Genomic DNA, 25289 nt, shown 5'->3' with positions numbered 1-25289 from the left:
TGAAGGTGTTGCCAATTTAGTCAGGTACTTTTGTGGCTGGCACTGTAGTTTTGCTAAATGCTTTACCAAACATGTTCATGACTGAGTAAGTTCTCAGGTAAAACACCAATCTACATTGGTAACAAGAGTGCAAAAATGGTCAGTTGACACAGCTGCTGAGTGTGCAAAGAGCTAAAGTCTGTCTTCAGTGATAAGGGATTTTTTTCTGTGAACGGAGAACCTTACAGGTATAGTCCAGAGCTGATTTATCGATATATTCTTGTGGCTCAGCAGGTAACAACCATAAAATTGTTTCATGTGCCAGGATATGGAAGTGATTCTCATTCTTCAAAAGGATCCTGGCTCAATAGGAGGATGACAAAGTATCCGTCCTTTGCCTACATTTCAGTCATGAATACCATGATAGGCAGCTTTTATTTTTTTTTCTTTTTTTTTTTTTCCTTTTTTTGCTTTTATTATTATCAGGAGACTCTGGGAGACTGAGAGGGACTGGTGGTGGAATAAGCACTATCTACCATGAGATGACACCATCCAAGCACTGGAGTTTAGGTCCTTCTGCTGAAGAAACCCCAACATACCACTGCCTCGGAAAAGTGGAAAAGTCCTTCATGTCTGTACAGAAAGAAGATAGGTGTATGAGTTGGAGCTCACCTTTGTGGATTCAGAAACGTTAAGAAAGACTGTTAAAATCCCTTGGTAGATTTGGGGTAAATATGAATCTGAACTGGGCTGTGATAACTACAACTAGTTTCTACTTGGAATTTTATTTCAGACAATTCTGATCTTTTCTGTTTTCTCCCAGATAAGAAATGCTCTGAAAATGATCCTGCTGACTGAGATTTCAGTACCTTCTGATTTTAGCTGCAGCAATGCTATTTTAAAGTAGAGGGTTAACATCACTGAAAACTAGTGAGAGAAAGAGGCTAGAAAAGGTGAGAGGAGGTGAGAGGAAAAGGCTGGAGGAAAATTATAATAGTAAAAAACTGTCAAACACCAAAATCTTTTTATGTCTCATCATTTCCACTTTTCTTTAAAAATTAGATGTGAAAAGATCCAAAGCTTTTGAAATAGGATGATTTAGTGAGTAAGTCTTTTATTGTCTAGGTACACATGCACACACACACATTTATACTCTATATTTATACAAATATATAATATCTGTATATTTGTGCATGTGTATATCAATATAGAGTCCACACATATGTAAGGTTTATTTGTTGACTTCTCATTTGGGAATGAAAGACTGAGAAGAATTCTCTGTCTTCTACTTTTCATCTTGAAAATATTTTCTTCTCTCTGTCTCAGGTTCACACACAAATATTCACTAAGTCAATTTCCAATCAACAGGAGATTTAAACAATTCCATGACTTGTTACATTCTATATTTCATTATCTTCAGCAAAATGTGTGCTTCCTCATTGGTATCACAGAAACACATCAGGGTTTTCATGTGACACGGTTAAAATTCACAGTGTGTTCTCAGAAAGTATACCAGGCAAACATTTTAGGGTCTGGTGGTATCCTATGGAGAAAGACCTGCAGAAATCACCAGGATAGAATGATGAATGGATTCTGGATTGTATTGCAGTTGAAAAGTGTCAGAAAGCTATCTAATATATCTTCTACTGTTTAGTGAACAGGACTCACATTAGGTAATGGCAGCAGAAAACATTAAAGACAATTGTATATGATGTAGTATTCGGTCAGATTCGTTCACAGTGTATAGTCATTTCCAAATGGCATTTTGCTGTTCTTTGTTCTGTAGCAGTGTCTAATATTTCTAAACATTTTTAGGCTCTGTGACACCTTAATGGTATACAATAACAGTATGCCTCCCTCTTAGAAAAATGGATACTCTCATTTTTCTAAACATTGTGCCTTTACCTTTAACCATTTCCATTTAAATGCAAATTTCAATCATGTCCACCTCTCTGTATTCCAACAGAAACCCGGCGAAAAGACTATACCTTAAATCCTCATTTCTCCATAAAGGGAGTCGTTTCCTTCAGGTGTGTCACTCCATGTTATCTATCTTCCTTCTCATTTTACACATAATCATTGTGGTAAGTTTAACTTGCAGAATTCACAAATAAAAAACAGTTTTCGTTTTGTTGAAAACTCTACTGGTTTTATGTGCTAAAAGAAAATGGGCATTTGTAGTTATCTTTATTTCCTGTTAAATTTGTCTAACATAACTGTCATGGAAATTTTCAATTCAAAGGCCTTTGAATTATTCCCAGCACTTATAACTGTTTATACACTCAAAAGTTTATAATTTCCTAAACAACTGCAGACAAATTAAGTTAATTTGTATCATAGACTTGGATTAATCTTGCAATTATTGTTACAGTTTAAAGTAAATAATTGAATTTCAGGGTTAAGGATAAAACGTGATGCTATGAAACATATGTGATAGTGGTGTCAGTTTCCTGAATGTCTGTTCTTCGTATGCAGCTTAGCAACACATTTGAGCAATTCATTAAGGTGTCTCTGCTTAGTGAGTCTTGGAGAAAAAGTTACATTTGAATCTGGTGTGTAAAAAACACTCAGAAAACAGCCAACCAAAACAAAACATCTCCCTCCCCTCTCGCTCCTCACCAAAAAAATAAATCCCACACCCTTTATCTGTTGTCAGTCCCTCTTGATTTACTTTTGACAAGAGAGGGCACTGTGATAACATTCTAAAGAGTGGACATATTTGTATACACTTGCTTCTGAGACAGAAAGGAAGCAAGGGATTAACCCCTGAACCAATTACTTTACAATATAGCAACGACTTCCACACAAAGCAGGGCAGGGTGAAGAGAAAATTTAACTAATTAGTGCAAGTCACAATGTTGTTTATGGGAAGTACTCGGAAGAAAAATTGCCGAGTGGGCTCATAGGCAAAAGAATGTCTGATTTGGAGTCTGTTTATTAATGCTCACTTTGAGTCAGTTTTACTGGCTGAAAAATGTAGCTGAAGATACTTAACAGCTGCAGTCCTTCAAGAGAATTATACTGTAAATGCTGCACAGGTATATTGTTTTAGAAAAGATTTGTTTTTAAACATATATTAAATGCAGCCACATGCATTTCTAACTCTCCAGCATATTTGTGGTATTGGGGCATTCTAAGTCCACTTTATGTAGTCAGAAATATCTTGTGCCTGTCATTTTAAAGTTAACCATTAAATGGTCTACCCATGATATACACCTTGCCTTTCAAATAACTTGCTTTCTGTATTAATTGGGAGGAAAGTGATTCTGAGCACAATTTTAAATGTAGATAGTAAACTATGGGCAGTTTGATTCTGAGGTGGCCAGGCTTGGAGGAAGGAGGTGATTAATGACTTTGAGGATCTGCACTTTGAAAATCATATTTGTTTTAATTGTCACAAGTTAGGTACCTGGAACTGCTTGCTATTTTTAGAAAATCTTGCCTATGTGTGATTTATGAATGTAAAGGTGTATTGTTGGTAGGAGCAGGACTTTTTTATTCTGCCTTGTTGCCATATGCCTAATGCATTCTTGGTGCGATATCACTGTTGATGAGAATAACTGTCATCTGAAGGAAAGCAAAAATTAGAGGATGTTATTAGCATTTTAAATTTTAATAATGCCTTGTGGACCCTTAATTTCCTTTATTTTCTGAAACGGTAAACTACAACAGCTACTACATTCAGACACGTGTTTCCATAAATATGGAATTTTATGTGAAATATATGCTTAATCCACAAAATATGTTTGTATTTCACTGTACTTTCAGATAGCAGAGGATAGACTCTTATGATGAAAAGAGGGAGATTGATTATATAGGCTTTAGCAGTTCTGGGTTGACATCAATGCCTTGCAAGTGATACGTGGGAATGATTGTTCTCTGTTAAAGAAATTTTCTCGTTGCTTGTAATACTGGGCTGGGGGAAAATCATTCTGGTAGGTTGGGGAATTATGTGACTACCTTGGTTTGCTTATTTGTATTTGTTCATGCAACCTTCACAGCAGAGGTCTTGAAAATATGGAAGTGCTCCTTTCCTTTTCATAACAAAAACTCTGATGTTCTTACCCTTAAATGTTAGTTCTTTCTTCAAGCTGTGAATTCTCCTCCTGCTATAGAAAAGCTATGGGAAAATGAAAAAGAAAAAAATACTCTGAAAGCTTGAACTTCTGAGATTATTGGAATAAACAGGACTATTTGTCTTCCTACTTTATAACTATAGTTGCTTGTATATAATTCACGCAGGTTGGAGCAGATGACTACATGATACTAGATGATTAGAAGAGACTGCTATCTCCCACAAAATAAAAAGAAAACCTCTACTGAGTCTTTTTCACCCTTCTGTTTTGTTCTTTTGCTTTTGAGCTCGAAGGATATATTAGCTAATGGGGAGTTCCCTGCTCTCTATCTTGATCCAGAAACAGACAGAGAAAATTAACAGACATTGCTTGAAGATTAGCTATCATTAAGTCAAGCTTTGACACATGTGGCTAATTGAAAGAATACCAGGTACAACAGAAAATGAAGAATAATGGGTAATACTTACTTAGAATAGACTTGTTTAGCCTTAAATCCAATAAAAGCATGGTAGTGCTTAGATAAACTTAAGGGAGTTAAGATCTTACAGACTCTTCACGCACCGATTACTGTTAAAAAGTCTATATCCCAGATGGTAATTCTTTGACAAATGTTTCTTTTAAGTGACAACTGATAGACCTTACTGTTAACAAAATTATAATCCTTTTCTTTAGTCTGATGCAAAAACTTGTTTCTTGGATACTTTTTGTTTATTTTTGCATGTTGACTTCCCCTGAGTTACTTAAAAGGTAGACAACTGCAGATACAGATCTGAGTGTTTCAATAGTTCGTGTTTCCACATGGGCCACCGTAAGAACAGGATGGAGTCATGGAGAGCTGAATTATTGCAAACCAGAAACAAAAGGAAAGGGTTTATAGATCCAGACTCTGCTTATGCCTCATCTGTGCTTTCATCTCTTCAACAGTCATTGCACAGGTGTGCACGACGGACGAACCTATGTTGCCAAAGTGGAGAGCACATACATTGGCTTCTGGGACCTTGTGATGATTACAAAAGAAAGAGGGGGTTATGGCATCACTGTAAAATCCAAAGATTCAGTCTGGAATTTGGTCTGATATTTGCTATTTGTGCAATTTTCAGGAATGTTTATTTAAGTGATCTAAGAAGATTGTAATTGAGAACAAGCAGAAACTTCAGAAATTATTCGGGCACCTAATTTGAAATACAGTGCAGAAAACTCACCAGGATATATTGCTGGCTTTTTATGAAATAAGCCCATTTTCTTCAGGCAAATACATAGGCATTCATTCTCTTTTTCTGCTTACCCGTATGGTATGATAATGATGCATAGAGCAGTTTGTGTGTGTGTGTATGTAGGTGTCAGTGTGGGGAGTGAGGGTATTTAAGCAAGTATCTTCTCTGTTACATATTTATATTAAGAGTGTGTATATAGTTCTAGAGAGAAAAAACAAACAAACAAACAAACAACCAAAACCAACCCCCCAAAAACCAAACCAAACAAAAACCCCAATAAAAACCTGCAGAAGCCCTAGGCTTATATTCATCTGTGGTATATGATTGACTGGCAGACTGAATTTTGTCATGAATAATGTTTAAAAGTCACTGGCTTTCTTCCATAACCAATACGAAATTTTTCTGATCCACATCTAAGAAGGCAAAAATATAAACTAGTCCCTTAGAACATGATAATATTTGTGTAATTATTTTCCTGCTTCCTCTTTTTAATTGTCTTTGTCTAAAAATGTGTCAGAGTTAGCAGTTACCTATGAAGATGCTATAATGTTGATGAGCTTTGGTTTGCTGTTTGCTCTGGTTGGTAAAAGAAGGCAAACCTATTACATGGGTGAAAGGTGAGCAGCCAGGTCAGCAGCTATCCAAATTGGTACAGCCAGTGAGGCTCTTTGAGTTTATTCCAGTGGAGATACTGCACCACACAGAGTTCCACTGTACAATATGTCTCACATATCACAGCTTCTTATAATGTCTCGTACATCATAGAACAGAATTTGACTTTTCAAAATTAACCTGTTTTAAGATCATGAATTGTGCCAACCATTCATCTGCATGGGGGAATCACATCTGAAAATTAAATCCTGAAGTGTGATCCATCTGTTTTCACTGTCAGGTTCAGCCCCAGGAACTCCTAAGCAGTTGTTGTTGTTGCTGCTTTTTAATAGGGTAGGACAGTAATGCACAGTCCTCCAGATGTGTCCTGATCTTGTCTTGAGATTCACACACTTGACCTCAGGTTGACATTGAAAACCCATCTGAGGCCCAACAGAGTTACAGTGGTGTTCATAAAGAGGAGAAAAAACTTCTGAAGCTGAAGTGCTGTAAAGTGTTCAGTAATCAGTGGAAGGCTCTGGTATAAACTTTAGTAGCCTAGTGAGGGTTGAGAGGGAAAGGAGGAGCTCTTTTGACTTCTAATGTAACACCGTACGTGTTCTTGTCTCCTGAAGTCTAGTTATTGTATGTTGAATCATGTGACAAGGAGGTCTGTGTTGCATTATATCAGAAATAAAAAGATAGATCATTTCCTTTCCCCAAAAGTTTGGTAATTATTAACTCAATAAAAAGTAGGGCTTTTTTTTTTTTTTTTTTTTTGCCATCATCTATGGGTAGGAGTGAGCTGCAGATAATTCACTGTCAGAGCATTTCTAATTTTAACTAGTGTGGGTATTTCTCAGATAAGCAGAGAAAGGTAGTGAAAATGTGCATTGATACAACTCAGACAATGAGACTCTGGACCTACTGTTACTGATAATAGAGACCCAATGCCATTCAATGCCTAAGTCATTTCAAACAACCATATTTAATGAGATTTGAGTCTACACTGCCCTGAGCAGAACACTAATGTAATACGAGGCACTGAACTACTCTCATGTCCCATTCACATTATACAAAGCAATGTGAGGGTGACTCCAGATGACAAGTTGGCACTATGATTCCTCTTCTGTTCTTCAGAAATACCAGGTGCTGTGCTAGGAAGAAACCAGTGCTACCTTTTGGAAATCAGAATTTTGTTTTCTTACTGACTGCAGTGGACCTTTAGAGATAGTTTCATGAAGCATCCTAATAAATCTGATTTTTATTAGAAATGTGCACAGAATAAATAAAAGAAGAAATATTTCGCATTGGAATATTTCTGATAACTGCAACTTTAAGACAAGAGTTGACATGAAGGACTGCCTTCATCATTAAAGAACTACATGATACAAGCTGCCCTGCCTTAATCACAGCTGTCATGAGAAAAGGAAATAGATTTTTAGGGTCCAGATAGGATTTCTCCTTGGAAATGTCAGAAGTGATTGATGTAAGATACAAGTAAAAAGCTACTCACTAAACGTGTGTTGTCTACACTTCTGAATCCTGCATCCCCCCACCCGATATGGTGTTGTCATGATTTTAACAAGTCACAGGAAGAGTTAAGCTGTGCTTTCTGAATAAATTAGTACAGTCAGAAAATGACACTTCTCTGACCTTTGCAAAAGGTGGGGAGTATAACGGTAAGACATACAGGGCTGTTAAACAATGTTGGTTTTTTCTTTTTTTTTTTAACCACTCTGACAAAAGGTGCAAGCTCTTTAAAACAGTTTCCTAATGCACTTCAGCAAGAGAGCTAACTGACTGTCATAAGATGACATGCGTAACACAGAGATCTTGCTACACATTTTGATGCAGAGGAACACCCTGTTAGTTGAAAATCATTGCTAACTGGATTCAGATGTTAGAGATGAAGTACATGGAGCACAGTACATTTGGTAAAGCTTAAAAATGCTTCAAAAAAAAAGAACATAAATCTTCAGCTGTGGCCTTTTATCAGCTCTTAATTTGTCATGGTATTTTAATTACTGACAGCGTAAAAATTTTAATCCATATGTTAGGGGAGATGATGCTTATTTCTTCCTCCTTCTCTTGAAAAATAGTTTTTAAAATTATCAGACCTGTGTGCACATACGTGTTTTAAAAGCTTGCAGTGGGTCATTTCAAAGTTCTCTTAGCTCCATATTATGCACATATTCAGAAAGTTTTACCTGTGCTGACTTTGGAAGTTAGAAATTCAAACCTTAAAAGTGACAAAAATTTATTTGGGTGGTTCCAATTTGATGGAACCTGATTTTCAGAGCAGTCCTGCTCAGCATTGCTGTAAGTTGCATTGTAATTGTTTCAAGAGAGGTATTCAAAAAGATAAGTATACTATTTGGGGCATTTGAAAATAAAGAGAAAACATGATGTCTTATGTGGTGAGAGGTTGCTTTCCTTCATTTTTCAATTTTTTTTTTTTATTTTTGTGAGACTGTTGCCCTTTTAATCACCTTATTTTCAGGACTTACATGTGTGATTGCTGAGACATACACAAAATATGATCAAATTGGTACATGAAGCTAAGGGAAGCAATAAGGTATTCTCAGTACTGCATGACTGCAGTTAAGTCATTTTGAAATCAATAATCCCCTCGCAATTCACTGTGCCACTTGACTGGACATACAGATGCAGATGCCCTTGTAAATGAATTTACATCGCACTGTGCTTGTAGCCATGTAATCTTTCTTCCCTTCTCAACTCTGTCCCATTTTTCCTTGCTTCCGTTATGCATATGAAACTCAAATTAAGATTACATGTAAAGTTGACTAGCTATTCCAGGTTATTTATTAGAAATGAAACTATATAAGCATACAATATATGGCTTGTTTAAAATTGATTTTACCTAACTCTTTCCACAGTCCCAGGCAAATACAATTGCTATACAGTGGAGAATTGTATTGTGGGGAAAAAGAAACAGAAGAAAAAGAAAGCATCAATAGATAATTTGCAGCTAGTTTACGGGGGACTTCTGATGATAAAGAGGGTAATTCATCAAATAGAAAAATTAGACACAAGACACTAAATTTAAAATTCTCATTAGTTACAATAAGTAAAAGTTTTAGGATGAATACTGTGTATTTCAAATGCTATCTCAACATTGTGCAGATTCAAGCTTAGACTGAATTCCAGGAGGTGGGTGGAATTCCTTGGGTGGTTCTTGTTAGTACATTTCATTGGTCCAGCCATGTCCTCTCCTCCCCCTGCACTATCTGCCTATCCCTACCCTGCCTGCCCAGGTGGTGACATCAGGGTACTCTACTAGTGAGAGAGAAATTTCTAGTGTCTTAAATTCAGCTGTCCCAGAGTCACAGACTGAAAGGGAAGATGACATACAGAGAGCCTGAGGTTCATCTGTGCTACGGATACTTGGCCCTGAGCTGTGTACACCCTGCGGACTCCGTAGTGGAAGTGTGAATCATGAGCTATAAAGAATGGCACAACTTAGCAAGCTTCCTGAACTGATTTTGTTGATGTGCATTGTAACACTGTGAAGGAATCAGGGCTCTGACAAAACCAGACATGATATCTGAGGGTGGGATCAAGCCATTGTAGGAGGTTATGTTTCTTTCTGTGATCTGACCTGTCCCTGAAGTCTCTAGGGTTTTGGCTATCATATGCTACAGGTCTGTAAGTTCTTACCCTTTACAAGGAATGGCAGCTAAAGCAGAAGGACTGTAGCATGGCAGGTTTATCTTCAAGACTCTGGGTTCTTGCGCTGAAATCTGAGAACTTGCCTTTTGCTGACAGCCTTTAGGAACTGGCATACAAGGGAAATGATCTTTTTCAATCATCAGTGCAGACTGCTTTAGAAGAGAAAGTAGAACAGGGCAGCTGAGGAATAATCAATCCCAATGAAATGTCTTCCTGAGTCTCAATACTGATTGGTTTCAATTCTGAATAATGCCTTACTTTTCACATATTTCTTTTATGTATATATATGTGTGATGGGTTGACCTTGGCTGGATGCCAGGTGCCCACATAGTCGCGCTATCACTCCCCCTCCCAGCTGAACAGGGAAGAGAGTAAGATGGAAAATGACTTGTCATTTGGGATAAAGCAGTTTATTAAAGCAGAACTCATGAAAGCTTGTACACACAAAAGCGAAGTGAAAGATAACACAATTTATTCTCTAATTCCCATGAGCAGCGATGGTCAGCCACTTCCTAGAAGCAGGGCTTCAGCTTGTTCCTTAGCAGGCAGCCATTGGAGACAAAGAATGCCCTCCTTCCTGCTTCTTGCCTTAGCTTTTATATCTGAGCTGACATCATACAGTATGGAATATCCCTTTGGTTAGTTTGGGTCAGCTGGCCTACTTGTGTCCCCTCCCGGGATTGAGGAAAGAATGTTACAGTGCTGATGCTGAGCTCAGCAGTAGCCAAAACATCGGTGTGTCATCACACCCTTCTAGCTACCAATGCAAAGCACAGCACTGTGAGGGCTACTATGGGGAAATGAACTCCAGCTCAGCCAGACCCAATACAATATGCATGTATGTATTTAAAATACATATGAACACACACATGGAATAATAACTCTCTGTGTATTTTTTCACCCTGAAAATGTCCAGCCCTTTTCGAATTTTACCCAGATGTTGGGCCACAGCGACCTTGTGATAATCACCTCCCCAGGCTAAGAGTATGCTGCATTCACAGCCTATCATTTTTGCTGAATGTTCCCTGAGTTCTTTAACAATGTTAGGAATTATATCCTTACAGTAAGACTTGGACAATCTCCACATAATGCTCATGGAAACCAAGCTGTAGAGAGGACAGAAAACTGACATAGACAGGAAGAAGAGTGGATAGGAAAAATGGCTAATGGTTCATCACATTTAGCTTGTTAAACAGACTACCCTTGGGCTCATCTATGCCCCTAAACTCAAAGTACAGGAGCTTTGAGTTTCCATGTTTACTTTAGGGAGCATAACTGTTTTTCTTCAAGGGGGTGGGAAAAACAGACTATGGAAGGGCTGTGCAATACCCTGTACATTTGCTTGTGTGAATGTGGGCATTCTCAGACAGATACATTTATTTTACTCTTAGTTACTATTTTCCATTTTCTGTAGAAACAATAGATTCTTATTACTCTAAGTTGGTATGACATAGTGTGAAAAATCAGATGCTGCTTCATGCAGAATGAGAAAGTCACACACATTTTCACTCTGCCTAAATCTTTCATAAGACCTTTAGTTTGGACAGGGATCTACCTACTAAACATCTTTACAGAATCATTGAATATGTTAAGCTGGAAGGAACCCATAAGGATCATCCAGTCCAACCCTTAGCCCTGCACCGAACAGACCCAAGAGTCACACCATGTGCCTGAGAGTATCATCCAAAAGCTTCTTGAACTCTGTCAGGCTTGGTGCTGAGACCACTTCCCTGAGGAGCCTGTTCCAGCGCCCAACCACCCTCCGGGTCTTGTTTTCCTTTGCATTAAAAAAATTCCTCTTTCATTATTTATTTGACAAAAGACAAGGGGAATGAGATCTACTGTCTACATTGATAAGTCACATGATTTTGTCAACCTGTGGAGATTTACCCATTCAACTCATAGTCATCACTAAATCCCCCACTGCTGAGTTGGGATATTTTCATGTTGCTTTGAAAATGCCCTAGTCATTACCTCAAATCCTATTATCCAATCCCAAGTCTTGAACAATTTTTTTTCCTGTCACACATTGATAAAAATCAGGACCAGCCTGGTGCCGCGGTCCGAAAGGGGGGATGGGACCGTGGCACAGCATGTGTTCAAGAGACAAGATTGGGTGCAGGTAGAATGGTTTATTGAGGCATGCGCAGGATTCTTTATCAGTTCAGGCGGGGAAAGGGCCAGAACATAGGGTGGGGCATGAGACAGACAAACGGGGAAGCAAATCAGGATAGGGACACAGGCGAAAGAGGGAGGAACTGGGGAAGGAAAGCGCAAATGGCAGCTGTCTCCTCTCTGCAGCTTCTTCAGCCTACCAGAGAGGGGAGTGGGTGAAGCAAGGAGCAGGTAAATTCGTGGCAAGCCCGGGCTTGTCCAGGCTGTGAACTGTGTAGTGTGAATACAATGAAACCACATAATAACAGTAAAGCCTATATAATAACTGTAAGGTCCATATAATAAAGTCCTGACAATTGCTGTATGCTTTTCTCCATGCCTGGAACTGTTCCCATCCTGAATCTTGCTCCTTCACAGGCTGGGGCTTTGAGCAAGCTGGTCTAGTTGGAGGTATCCCTGCCCATGTAAGAGTGCTTGGAACTAGATCATCTTTAAGATCCCTTCTAACTCAAGCCATTAAATGATTCTGATACTGTCTCTGCTCTAAGTTGTTCTAATTAACTATTATGGCAAATCTAACATTTGTGTTACGTCTGGGTGCATGGGCATTGCTGAGTCTGGCACAGTGCAAGAAATACCACATTTTATGGAACATTTGCAAGAAATAATGAAGAAGAACCAGAAATCCTGTACTCCGATAAGAAAAAACCAAAGTGCTTCAGTTTTCTAGGGAGAAAAATTTAATTTTATGCCTATATTTCAACATTCTGGAATTTACTTTTTCCTATCTTATCCATTTGCCCAAAAGTCTGCCAACATTCTTTCTCCTACATGAATGTACATATGCATCTTTTTTCCGCTGGTTTTCTACCCCTCCACCTGCCTTTCTCTTTTTCTCTCCCTAATCAGAATTAACAAGAGAAATCTCAAAAAATTTCTAGCCCAAAAAAGTTAAAATTGCTCTGTTTCAATGACGTTACTTTGCTCTGATGAAACAGCATTTTTTGGATGAAATTATATTCTGTTACCATGTTCCTATAAACTCCAGTAAAAAATATAATAATGAAAAACTCAAAGTGAAGTAGAAAATTCAAATTGTATTATCATCAGTGTCCTCTTAAGAGAAAACCTATTCTAGATGTCACATACTTGGAACTTTCAACTTGTCTTTTTGTGCTGAAATACTACAAAACGATGAATTTTTTATAACTTCATGTATGTTACTGCTGATCTACTAAAGATGTACATGACACTGTTTTATTTTATTCTTCAGAGAGTTTAAAATCTATGTATCCATCTCTGTTGATGCATATGTGTCTGTATATACGAATGAAATGAACCGATTTGCTTGACGTTATGAACTACATGCCAGACCACATCTGAAGAACTGCTGAGCTTGCAAAGTGCAGTACCACACTCCTCCTTCCATTCTCTCTCAGTGCTGATAGTTCTTGCCCTTCAATATTTTTAACCATTTCATGATTAAAAGTTGAGGGAAGTAAAAGGATTTTCTTTACGTGTAAGTAGTGTGTGCTCTGTCACTGGCATTTATTTACTGGACTCCAGAGCAGACCCTGCTCCAAAGCAGACCTTTCTCAACTGAGTAAGTTACATGACACGTCAACATTTTAGAAATGTTCTGAGTGAGACTCAGGTCTGCAAAAATTCTCAGCATGGGGAAAATAAAGATGTTTGGAAAATCTGCTTATCCACAGAGCCAGAACAGAAGTTTTTGGATGCTTAAAATGCTTGAAAAAATTTATCCTTTTATCATTGCTTAAATGAGTTCCTGCAAAATATGGCCTTATGCACATGTTGAGAAATTTGAATTATGACCCTGCATACTCTTTGCCTACACCTCAGACACATTTATGCTGTCACTGGTGTTGCTGTCAGTTAGTTAGTGTTAGGATTTAGTTACCAAGATTAAAATTAAGATGTTCTTATTTTGGAAGTATTTTTCCTTGTATCTCACACAAGTGGAGAAAGTCTTGATTTTTTCCAGATTTACACAGTCCTTATCAGTCCTCTTCACTGCTGGCTAGGGCAGCATCCTGATTTTCTGAGTGTGTCATCTGGCAATGCTGGTTGATGTCTTTGCGTGAATCTGATGAAAGAATGTGCTTGTTCAAAGGAAGACTGTGACTCTGTCAGAAGCAGGCTGTGTGCTAAAGATTTGTTACTCCATAACAAAAGGGGGCCACCGATTTGCAGACACAGCTCACACTGATGTCAATGAAAGCTGCACATAGGGTTCAAGTGTGCAATGAGGCCCTTTACTTCTAATTCATCTCAGGGCTTGCCTCGTTTTAGTACACAACTTAGAGCTGAATGAGATTAGGATGTATTTTTAAAGATGTTGGCTGCAGATCCACGCTGATGAGAGGTGAGAAAATCCTTGCAGCTCCACGGACAAGTCGAAAACCTGCCTGAGCAAATTACCAGTTCAACTGTTCGTAAAGCGGCCACAGACCAGGGAATTGCTGCACACAACTGAGTGTCAAATACTTGCCTGGTGCGTTTTGGCATAATTTCATTTGCTTCAGTGAAGGCATGCTGATTTTCATCAGCTAAAGATCTAGTTTTAAAGTGAACATATATATTTTGAAGCTCCATCCTAAAAGTTCATAAGTTCGGGTTTGGGTTTTTGTTGATTTTTTTTCCTGTTTTCTCTGGGGTAACAGTTTTATTTCACTGAACTGTTCCTATATTGTTTTACTTTTTCTTAAAGGATATAGACATGATGAAAACTGCAGGGCTGGTGCAAAGAACACTGTATTAAAGTATAATTTCAGAAGAAAAGCAGCGCAGTTCTGCACTGGGTAGTACAAAAAACGTGGTTTGTTTTTTTTTGTTTGTTTGTTTGTTTTGGTTGGTTTTTTTTTTGGTGTGGTTTTTTTTTTAATTGACATTTTACATACTAAAAAAAGCATTACCTTTTCTATCTCTAAACTTGTTCCTTATAGCCTTTCTTACACCAATAATGTGTTGCAGACTGGTAAACAGCAGTCACTGACTTGTATTGTTGTTAAACCAAAGAAGGAAAACTGGAAAGGTCCTCATGCAAGCACATGACAGGGAGAAGGGAGAAAAAGGTAAGGCAGAGTGCGAGCAGCTCTTGAGGTCTTTAGACACCAGAGTAGAACTTGCTTTGAACTAAAAATAGTGCAAGTGAGTGTCTTGCTCTACAATAGTCACAGAATCATAGTCACACAGAATAGTTAAGAGTTGTAAGGGACCTCAGGAGTTCATCTAGTCCAACCTCCCTGCCAAGACAGAATCACCTAGAGCAGGTTGCACAGAAATGCATCCAGGGTTTTGAAGGTCTCCAGAAAGGGAGACTGCACAACCTTCCTGGACAGCCTGTTCCAGCGCTTTGGCCACTAGTCCCGTAGATAGGCAGGAATATGCAGTCTGTGCAGTAGATGACATGCTATTTCCTTGGCCAATGAGGCACTGTAGGTGGAAACTAGAAATTTGCTGCTGTGTTTGGTTGTTGTTATTTTAATCTTCCTAGAACAAAGAATAAAGAAAGCAGGAATCCTGGACTCATACAGCTCCTTGAGGAAATTCTGAAATTTGAAGCTTCCTACAAAACTCCATTCTCACCAAATACTGACAGTCATGAGTTAGTCATGTTCGCATTGCTGACCAGATCTGAAGAGACGCTTATCCATCATCTTATATTCAGAGAAGATTCATGTCAGTTCTGAACTCTAGCCAGTGTGGACACCACACATCTAGGAGGGCTACACCACCTGATTTCAGGGATAGAGACGTCAATCACAGTGTCTTCACCACAGGGCTCTGTGCACTCTGCATCTTCAGCACAGGAGTGCTCAGCCAAGCCTCCTTCCCTGGGAGACTTGTCTCCTTCCTGCGAGTTACTTATAGAGTTGTCCTCAGATTGGCTTTCTAAAATATGCAATATACTTTTGAAAAAGGATTTAGGTGTGTGACTTGTATGGTCTGGAAAGTTATGTATTCTCCACTGTCAACCCAGCACTGCTCAGAAGCAGTGAGTTCTCACTCAAGATCATTACAGACTAGAGCAGTCCCCATAATTGAAAACAGTGTCTCTTCAGCATTCAGGCCGAGCTAAGAGTCTGTTTTCCATGCTAATCACTGCTAAATTAGTTATGCTGTTACTGAGTGGGGAATTAAGACCTAGGATTTCAAAGTCTCCAGCATTAAGTTACCAGTCACTGTCCAGAACTGTCATTTTGGTTATGCAATTAAACAGTCTCCCTGAGATCATTCAAACAGAAACCAGAGTGTGTGTTTCCACAAAGCATTTCACATCCATTCTTTTTCATAGAAGGTTGAAGAAAAAAGTAATTTTGGTAAAATATATTAGGTCAGAGCTCCAGATTGTACTATGACACAGAGCATGAGATAATTCATGTGGCCAGTAAGTCCACCCACATTAAAAACAGGCTTAAGCTGCACAGTGGGGTCTGAAATGATCACCGATTGGCTTTGCAACTCATGCTTGCAGGAAGAATTCTGTTGTGAGCAATTACCTTTCATCTTTAATTTTTCCTGGCTGTTGCAAATGGGAGGATCATTCACCTTCTTGACATAAACTGTTATGTTTTTGTATGTTTTTCAGTAGCTGCCATATTAACAGAAATGGATGCATTCTAAGAGGAGACAGAATTATTCAGCCACATATGTGTTCTGCTTTTGCTCCTACATTGTACTACATTCTAATTTTATGTGATTGTCATTAATTGACTAACAAATTATTTTTCTTATTTCAGAGTAAGAGCAGAGATAGTGTACTATAAGCATTGAAACCAGCCAGGCATCCTGAATATTTCCTTGACATATTTTGGTGTATTTCTAAGTTACTTTATCAGTCATTAAAGCTCAGCTTGCAGTACTTAACAATCTTGGCCTTGATCCTATAAGCATGTATATGCCTTGCTTTATGCATATAAGCACTCTCATTGAAATCAATATTCATCCACATTACATTAAGTACATATGTAAGTGTTTGCAGGATTGAGGCTGCCTTTATTTATTTTTTTTTCTGTATTCATATTTTTTCTGCCCGGTGTCTATTGTAGTTGTTTGAGTAAACGATTTGTAGGCTGAATAGGGCTCTTCAGATTGCATTCCTCACTGAATGATACAATTCCTCATGTAGTGCCAGGACCCACTCAAGGCTTTTCAGTTCTGGAGGCAGCATTAACTTCCACTTCCCCCAAGAGCAAAATTGCATTTTGTGATAATGACATGCAATATTCAAGGAGTGCATGCAGGGAGGGATTGAGGACTGAGGGAGGCCAGTAAAGGCAAGGTGGGTGAGGATCCAGAAAGGCCAGGAGAACATGTGTGCATAGGAGCAATGTGTGCATAGGAGTTTTCCATAGGATCTCAGTAGAGCTCTGTGTTGTGGAGGGAGACAAATCTTGGGAGAGGGAGGAAGGGAGGAAGGGAGGGAGTAGTGCTCTCTTGTTCTTAGTAGCTGTATATCATGTCCCATCATAAGTTGGCTGTGGATCATGTATTTGCACAATAAGTTAAAAAGTACTTTCAGGGAGTCTTCCTCCTGGAGATATGCAATCTAATGCTCTCATGGCTCTCTATTCTTATTTTCCGAGGGAAAGGAAGGATTATTGAGAGAATGAATCTTGGAAAGTTTCAATACAAATGGTCTTTTTAAAATGTTAGATACTTCTAGAACAAATTTCTTCTTATTAATATTTTGTATTAAGGTCATTATGGATGACTTAAAATATTGAATGGAATAGAGGACATTATGCTTTTTATTAGGTCTTGTTTATCAGGCTATTTAATCTGCCATTTTTCAAGGACTTTGATTTTTTTTTTTAAGAAGGAATTTTATGTTAACTCATTGCAATTATTAAAATTCCTCACTTTACAAGAAAATCAAATTTGTTTTCTGCCATTTGTACTGGCTCTTTGTGTTTCCGTCTACCACAGTGAAGAAGGGACCAATCATATTTGATATTTACAGTCAATTTCTCTCTGAAGTTTGCATGTACCAGCACAGATATCTTTGTCTTACAGTGGTGGTAAGGCAGCTTTTTCTCTCATTTAACTTTTTGTAGCTGCACTGAAAAGTAAAATATGGAAGTATTTTTTGTTTGTGGTGCTGATATTATGTTTATAAAACAAAAATATTGTGTTTTACTTTTACCTGAAAATGTTTCTGTAAATCTGAAGAGATAGGACATTTTATACTTGTTCAGGTCTTACCTTATCATTCATTATTTTTACACTTTTTTTTTAATAACAGGAGAATCTTTAGTTATAGATTAAGTTTTAATTTGGTTCTCCAGTTTATTAAGTACATGACTACACATATTCATCAATTACGCCCTACTTCATCTGTATATATTTCAGTACCTTGGAATTTAAAAACTGAAGAACATTGCCTGAAAAGCATGTGCTTTTTCCACCTGTGTCAGGTTTTTTAAAGGAAAGAAATTACTTGTCCCTAAAACTTTGTTTCTCTTAAATCCTAGGCCTGTGTAACTATAACGAGGCTACTTTCTTAGACATGAAGGCGTTGATCATATCTGACAGATTTTTCCGTTCTATAATAAGCAACATTTCTCATAATAAGACATAAAAATAGGACATGAATTAATATGACACACCACAGAATATCAGCGAGTACAAACTCAGATTTAAATTTCTAAGCCTTTAGGGGCTATGTTAATTTTTTGCACCATTAAGTAGTTTCCAGTTTCAATCCCCATTTGTTCTTAGGCGAAACCACAACAGAAGCATACAATGCATTACAACCCGCACTGGCGGAAGGTTCCAGCAACTCAGCCACGCTTTCGTCCTCCAGAGGGCAGTGGGTATTTCAGGCACTCCTCCAGCCTCTGAATTACTGCCACCAACATCTGGCCTTTCCAGAGATTCCCAACAATGGGGCAGTGGGGGTGAGGAATTTTTGCTGGTTGAAAGTGGAGTTTGGCTTCAATTAAAAAAAAAAAAAAAAGGAGAAAGAGAGGGGGATGGTGGCTTTATGAGTTATACACTCTTTAATTTACAAGCTTGTATAATACTTATGACCACTAAATGTCTGGAGTTAGCTCCAGCTCCAAGACTCTCTCTTTTCCGCTCTCATGTGATCACCAACACTGTTTTAGTTCAAGTGCAAATATATAATATTAGAGGGGGTTTTTTTTCAGATTTCCTTGGGAGGTGAAAGAGAAGGGGGAGTGTGGTGGGAAAGTATTCATTTCTCCTGTGTAGTGGCCTCCAAATGCATTATAAACTTTTATTGTCTTAGAAAGTGTTACGGAGTCAGATTGATTTGCATTTGCAAAAGATAGATAGATGGGAACTTCTAAGGAGAAGCTGTGATGGTCAGAGGGCTCCATATGGTCAGAAGCAGCCTTCTCCCTGGTCTCAAGAAACCTGTTTTTGAGAGTAAATAACTGAATGAAAACAGATTTCTTGGAAAAGTGCTGTAATTTAATGCATGTAAACAAAAGCTTATATAATAGTCTCAGTCACACTGGGATTTTGAAAAAATTTCTTCAAACAAATATCAGTTTTTAACTGAGAGGCACCCAAGAGGGTGGTGATGGTGTGGTCTTTTTTTCTTTTACTTTACTTTTTTTAATTTTTCTTTTCTTTTTCCCCCTGAATTGTTCAGGGGAACATTGCAAAGTTCACAGTGTTTTCATTTAAAATTCCTATCAGACTTTTCTAGCACTAAAACTTCCTAGGGGTTATCACAGAATCACACTAGAGTCAAGACTGGAAAGAACCTCTGGAGATCATCTAGTCCAACCACTATTTTGAGCAAGATCAACCAGAACATGTTTCCCATGGCTGTGTCCAGTCAAGTTTTGAGTATCCCCAAGAATGGAGACTCCTCATTCTTCCTTGGAAACCTGTTCCTGTATTCAGTAAGACAAAAGCATTTTTCTTGTGGTTAAACAGGATTTCCTGCATTTCAGTCTGTGCCCACAGTCTCCTGTCCTTTCACTGTGCTCCACTGAGAAGACTGCCTCTGTGTTTCCTCCTTACCCTAGGATTGCCCTCAAGCCTTTTTTTATTGAGCCCAAACAGTCCCAGCTCTCTGTCTTTTTTACAAATAAAGGACACCCTAGAACATTAATAAACTTTGCATCCCTTCACTGAACTCACTCTGGGTAGTCATTGTTCTTCTTGCATTAGGGAACCCAGAATTGGACTCAACACACCAAATGTCTCACATATGCTGAGCACAGGTCTCCTCTCAGTCTGATAAAAATATCCATCCTAATGCTGAAGGATTAGGAGATGTTGAACAGTGCTGGCCCCAGTATTGAGCCCTGGGGTACATCACTAGAGGTTGTCCTTCAGCTGGATGTAGTGCTGCTGGTCACAACCCTTCAAGTCTAGAGTTCAGAGAGTTTTCAGTCAACCTCACTACCCACTTATCTAGCCAATACTTAGAATCATTTATGTTGAAAAAGACCTCTAAGATCATCGATTCCAACTGTTAACCTAACACTGCCAAGTCCACCACTAGTCCCTAAGTGTCAAGTATACATGTCTTTTGAATACCTCCAGGGATGTTGACTTAACCACTTCCCTGGGCAGCCTGTTCCTGTGCTTGACCACTATTTCAGTGGATATTTTTTCCTAATATCCAGTGTCAACACTGGTGCAACTTGTCCTATCACTTGTTACTTGGGAGAAGAGGCCAACCCCCACCTCTCCACAGCCTCATAAGAGTTGTGCTCCAGATCCTTCACCACCTTCATTGCCCTTCTCTGAACACACATCAGAACCTCAATGACTTTCTTGTAGTGAGGGGCCCAAAACTGGACACAGGATTTGAGGTGTGGCCTCATCAGTGCTGAGTACAGAGGGACAACCACTTCCCTGGTCCTGTTTACCACAGTATTGCTGATAGAAGCCGTGATGCCTTTGGCCTTCTGGGCCACCTGGGCACACTGCTGGCTCATGTTCAGCTGCTGCTGATCAGCACACTCAGATCCTTTTCCACTGGGCGGCTTTCTAGCCACTCTTCCCTCAGCCTGTAGCACTGCCTTGGGTTGTTGTGGCCTTTTTGAAACTCGTACCATTGGCCTTGGGCCATTAATCCTGCTTGTCCAGATTCCTCTGCAGAGACTTCCTACCCTCCAGCAAATCAACCCTTCCACCCAGCTTGATGTCATCTGAAAATTGAGGGTGCACTCGATCTCCTTGTTCAGATCATTGATAAAGATATTTAGCAAAACTAGCCCCAACACTGAATCCTGAGGAATCCCACTAGTAACCAGCTGGATGTAGCACCATTTCCTAACACTCTCTGACCTTGGTCATCCAGCCAGATTTCTACCCAATGAATAGTGCCCCTGTCCAAGTCATGAGCAGTTTCTCCAGTAGAATGATGTAGGAATAATGTCAAAGGCTTTACTGACATCTGTGTAGACAACATTCAGAGCATTTTCCTCATCCAGTGAGTCACCTCGTTGTAGGAGGAGATCAGATTATTCAAGTAAATTTCATCATAGGTCGTCTATGATGATATTATGGAAGACTTGGTCAAATAAGTCAGTGTTCTTGCCTCATTCATCAAGTTAGTCATCAGATCATAGAAGGCTATCAGGCTGATCAGGCACTATTTCCCCATTGTAATACACACTGACTTCATCTAATCACCTCCTTCTTCTTAATATGTATTTCTTCTTAATATGTTTGGAAATGGCTTCCAGATTTTTTGAGGGGACCAAAAGGCTGAGGTGAAGTTGACAGACCAATAGATTTGCAGTTTCTTCTGCTTGTCTTTCTGCAAAACAGGAATAACATTTGTTTTCTTTCAGTTTTCAAGAACCTTTCCTCATCACCTTGACCTTTCAAATACAATAGAAAGCAGCCTCACAATATCTGCCAGCTTCCTCAGTGCTCGTGGCTGTATACTACCAAATCCCACAGACTTCTGTATGTCCAATTTGTTTAAACATTGCCTAAACCTGATCCTCTTTCACTGAGGGTAGGTCTTCCCTGCTTCAAACTTTCTCATTGTTCTCAGGACTCTGGGATTCGTGAGGGCATGTCTTACTCACAGAATCATAGAATGGCTTAGGTTGGAAGGGACCTTAAAGATCACCTAGTTCCAACACTCCTGCCATGGGTGGATGCCACCCACTAGATCAGGTTGCCTAGGGATCTGTCCAGCCATCGTTTGAATACTTGCAAGGATGAGTCTTCCACAACTTCTCTGGGCAACCTGTGAGTAAAGAATGCTTCACCACCCTGTGAGTAAAGAATTTCTTCCTAACACCTAAATATTTAATCTTTTAATTTAAACCATTTGCCCTTGTCCTGTCATCACATGTCCTTGTCAAGTCTCTCTGCCTCTTTTTTATAAACCCCTTTAAGTACTGAAAGGCTGCAATAAGGTCTCTCTAGAACCTTGTCTTCTCTAGACTGAACAACCTCAACTGTCTTCATAGGATAGACACTCCAGCACTCTGATCATCTTTGTGGTCCTCCACTGGACTCAGTCCAACAGGCCCATCTTATGTTGTGACCCAAAGAGCTGGATGCAGCACTCCAGGTGGGGTCTCACAAGAGCAGAATAGAGAAGGAGAATCAGCTGGTCACATTGCTTTTAATGCGGCCTGGCACATGGTTGGCTTTCTGGTCTGCAAGCACACATCGCTGACTCATGTCCAGCTTTTTATCTACCAACACTCCCAAGTCCTTCTCTGCAGGTGTGATCTCAAAGAATTCTTCTACCAGTCTGTACTCGTTTCTGGGATTGCTCTGATACAGATGTGGCACCTTGCACTTGGAGTTGCGGAACCTCAACAGGTTCTCATGGACCTAATTCTCAAGTTTGTCTGGGTCCCTCTGAATGGCATCCTGTCCTTCTGTTGTGTCAGCTGGACCACTCAGCTTCATGTCATCTGCAAACTTGCTAGGTGTGCACTCAATATCACTGCTGTGTCTTTGATGTCAATGACGAAGAATGCACTGAATGCCTTGGCTTTTTCTGTAACTTTCATCACCAGGTCCTTTGTCCCATTAAGTAGTGACTCAGACTTTCTCTATGCTTTCTTTTGATGATGCTATGTTTGTAGAAGTTCTTCTTGTTGCCCCTCACATCCCTTGCTAGATTCAATGGCAGGTGGCCTTTGATTTTCATAATCCTTTTCTTACACACTTAGTCAGCGTCTCTGTCTTCCTTATGGATCACTCCTTTTAGCTTCCACTTCTTGTATGATTTCTTTTTATGTCTGAAGTTTTGCGTTTTTTTCCTGGATCCTTCCATCCAGCTCCCTGTCACCTCCTGTGACATAGGGATGTACCATTCCTGAACTCGGAGGAGGTGATTCTTGAAAATCAATGAGCACTACTTGATCTCTTTTCTCTCTAGGACTGTAATTCATAGGATTCTTCAAAGTAGGTCTTTGATCAGGCTAAAGTCTGTTCTCCTGAAGGCCAGGGCTGTGATCCTGCTTTTCTTTATTCTGTTCTCCCAGGATTCAGAAGTCCACAATCTCATATCCAGTGCAGCCTTCAGTTTCCCCAACCCCACCTATTTTTCCTTGGAAAAAGCAGAAACAAGTACAGCAACATGCAGGTACAATGATGACAGCTGTCTTTGTTTGCTCTTTATGACTTAGAAATTTAGGCAAAATAAACTGGGGTTAACTAGTTCACACTCTGTATTCCCAGTACTCCTTCTGGGCCTAATTCTCTGAAAAATTCCAGACCTTTTAAAATAGTTTCAAAACCAGAGGTCCAAAATTGTCCAATGTCTAAGTAAAATGGTAAAATTCTTAGAAAATTACCATGATTATAATATAATGATTGTATAACAGTAACTAGAAACATAATGAGATGAAAATGAGATCTTTATATAGGCAACTAAATTCTTCTGTTTTGGAAGTGAGTAGTCCTGTATTAACTATGAGAGAGCTGAACTGCTTTTATAGGATCTAGTAAAAATAATGACTTAATCAAGAAATTCTGATAACAAATAAGTTAAATGAAAATAAAGTTTGTTTGATGTATGTTAGCAAAAAAATCTTAAAAAATATTTATTTACATAAATATTTGCTTATCTTTCCTGCTTAGTGAAGACATATATTTTGGAGGGCATGGATGGGTGCTGGATCACATTTAAAAGGAATTTCATACCTTCCAGTCTGACTCAATAGATCAATAAGAGGTCTCAGCTAGTGCTGACCTATCCATTCAAGAGTCACACACTCAGGTGCTATTTGGCTTTCATTTATATGTCCTTAAGAGAAGAGTGTATTCCTGAACAAAAACCTGATCTTTGGAAGAAACAAGATTAAGGAGAGGGAAACAAATGCCATAGTCCCCTCCTGCCTACTCAGAATATTCAACCTATGTCAGACCAAGAAATGGGAGGTGCATTTTAGAAATGAGCATGTCTGTATCATGGCTGGGCTTCGCGAACGAAGATTTAGGAAGGCTCTAACCACATTTGTTACAAGCACTCTGGTGGCTGATGAAGCCAATATGAGACAGACATGTCCCATTGCAAAAGGCACAGCAGAAGGACTCCTTAGGTGATATATTCTGCAAGGCACGGTTCTTTCTGCATTGCCTTTTCTCCTTAAGGGTGATCCTGCGTGCTTTCTCAAAAGCATCTGCTGCGTTATAGATGGTGTGTCTCCAGGCCTCCTGATTTGAGGCCAGAATAGACCAGTTATGTTGATCAATGTGGCCAAGGCTGAGATGTTGTTTCAGGGAGTCCTTGTATCTTCTCTTTGGGGCTCCTCTCATGCGGCAGCCAGTGGCAAGTTCACCATAAAACAAGATCTTAGGGAGGCGGTGGTCCTTCATCCTGGAGACGTGCCCTGCCCAACGCAGCTGTGTTCTCAGCAACATGGCCTCAATACTTGTGACCGCTGCTTGTTCTAGGGCATGTCTGTACAACTATAGAAAAATAGATGTGTTTAATACTGTGGGGTACTCCTAGTTTTCTTAAACTAGTTTTCAGTGGAGGACAAGTGGATATTAAAATTAAAGACACTTTTTGAAAGCTTCAGATTTTTATTTCTTTTAACCGAGATAAGAAAACCTCATATTTTTAAGAGTTGTTATTAAAACACGTCATGGTTTGATTTTATGGTAGCAAACTAAAATTTTCTAAAAGGGGGAAAATAATTTTCCAGGAGGTTCTTTGAGGATTGAGGATGCTGTATAAAATGATAGAACTGCTGGGTAGTCAGTGAAAGAGTCTGCATCTAAATAACAGATACAGTTTCTGATATGACACTGAAAGTAGATTAAAAAAACACCGTTCAAAATGGTGGGGTGTGAACATTTGGGAATCAAATGATGATTTGATCTCCCCTATTTTATGCATCACAGAAAATAAAAAGGACTTGAAATTAAAATGAAAATAATTTACATTTTCATTTCATTCAGTTTTTAAAGTAATAAGTTCAGCACTTAAAGGTGAAGAATCTTACAACAGAGTGAAAGGTTAAAGAATTTGAAAGCAGCAAATGATCAAACATGAAAGCGTTTCTTCTCTTCATCTTCCTCCACATTTGTAACCACTTTCAGATGGTGAGGTATTCAGTTTGATTATGTGTGAGGCCCAGATAACACCACTATTCTTGCTTACCAAATTAGGAAATGTGCTTTG

This window comes from Corapipo altera, unplaced genomic scaffold (genome assembly GCF_003945725.1).
Source record: "Corapipo altera isolate COAL_440 unplaced genomic scaffold, ASM394572v1 23, whole genome shotgun sequence".
In the NCBI taxonomy this organism is placed as follows: Eukaryota; Metazoa; Chordata; class Aves; order Passeriformes; family Pipridae; genus Corapipo; species Corapipo altera.
The sequence above is the reverse complement of the archived record's forward strand: the minus strand, read 5'-3'. Positions refer to the sequence as shown.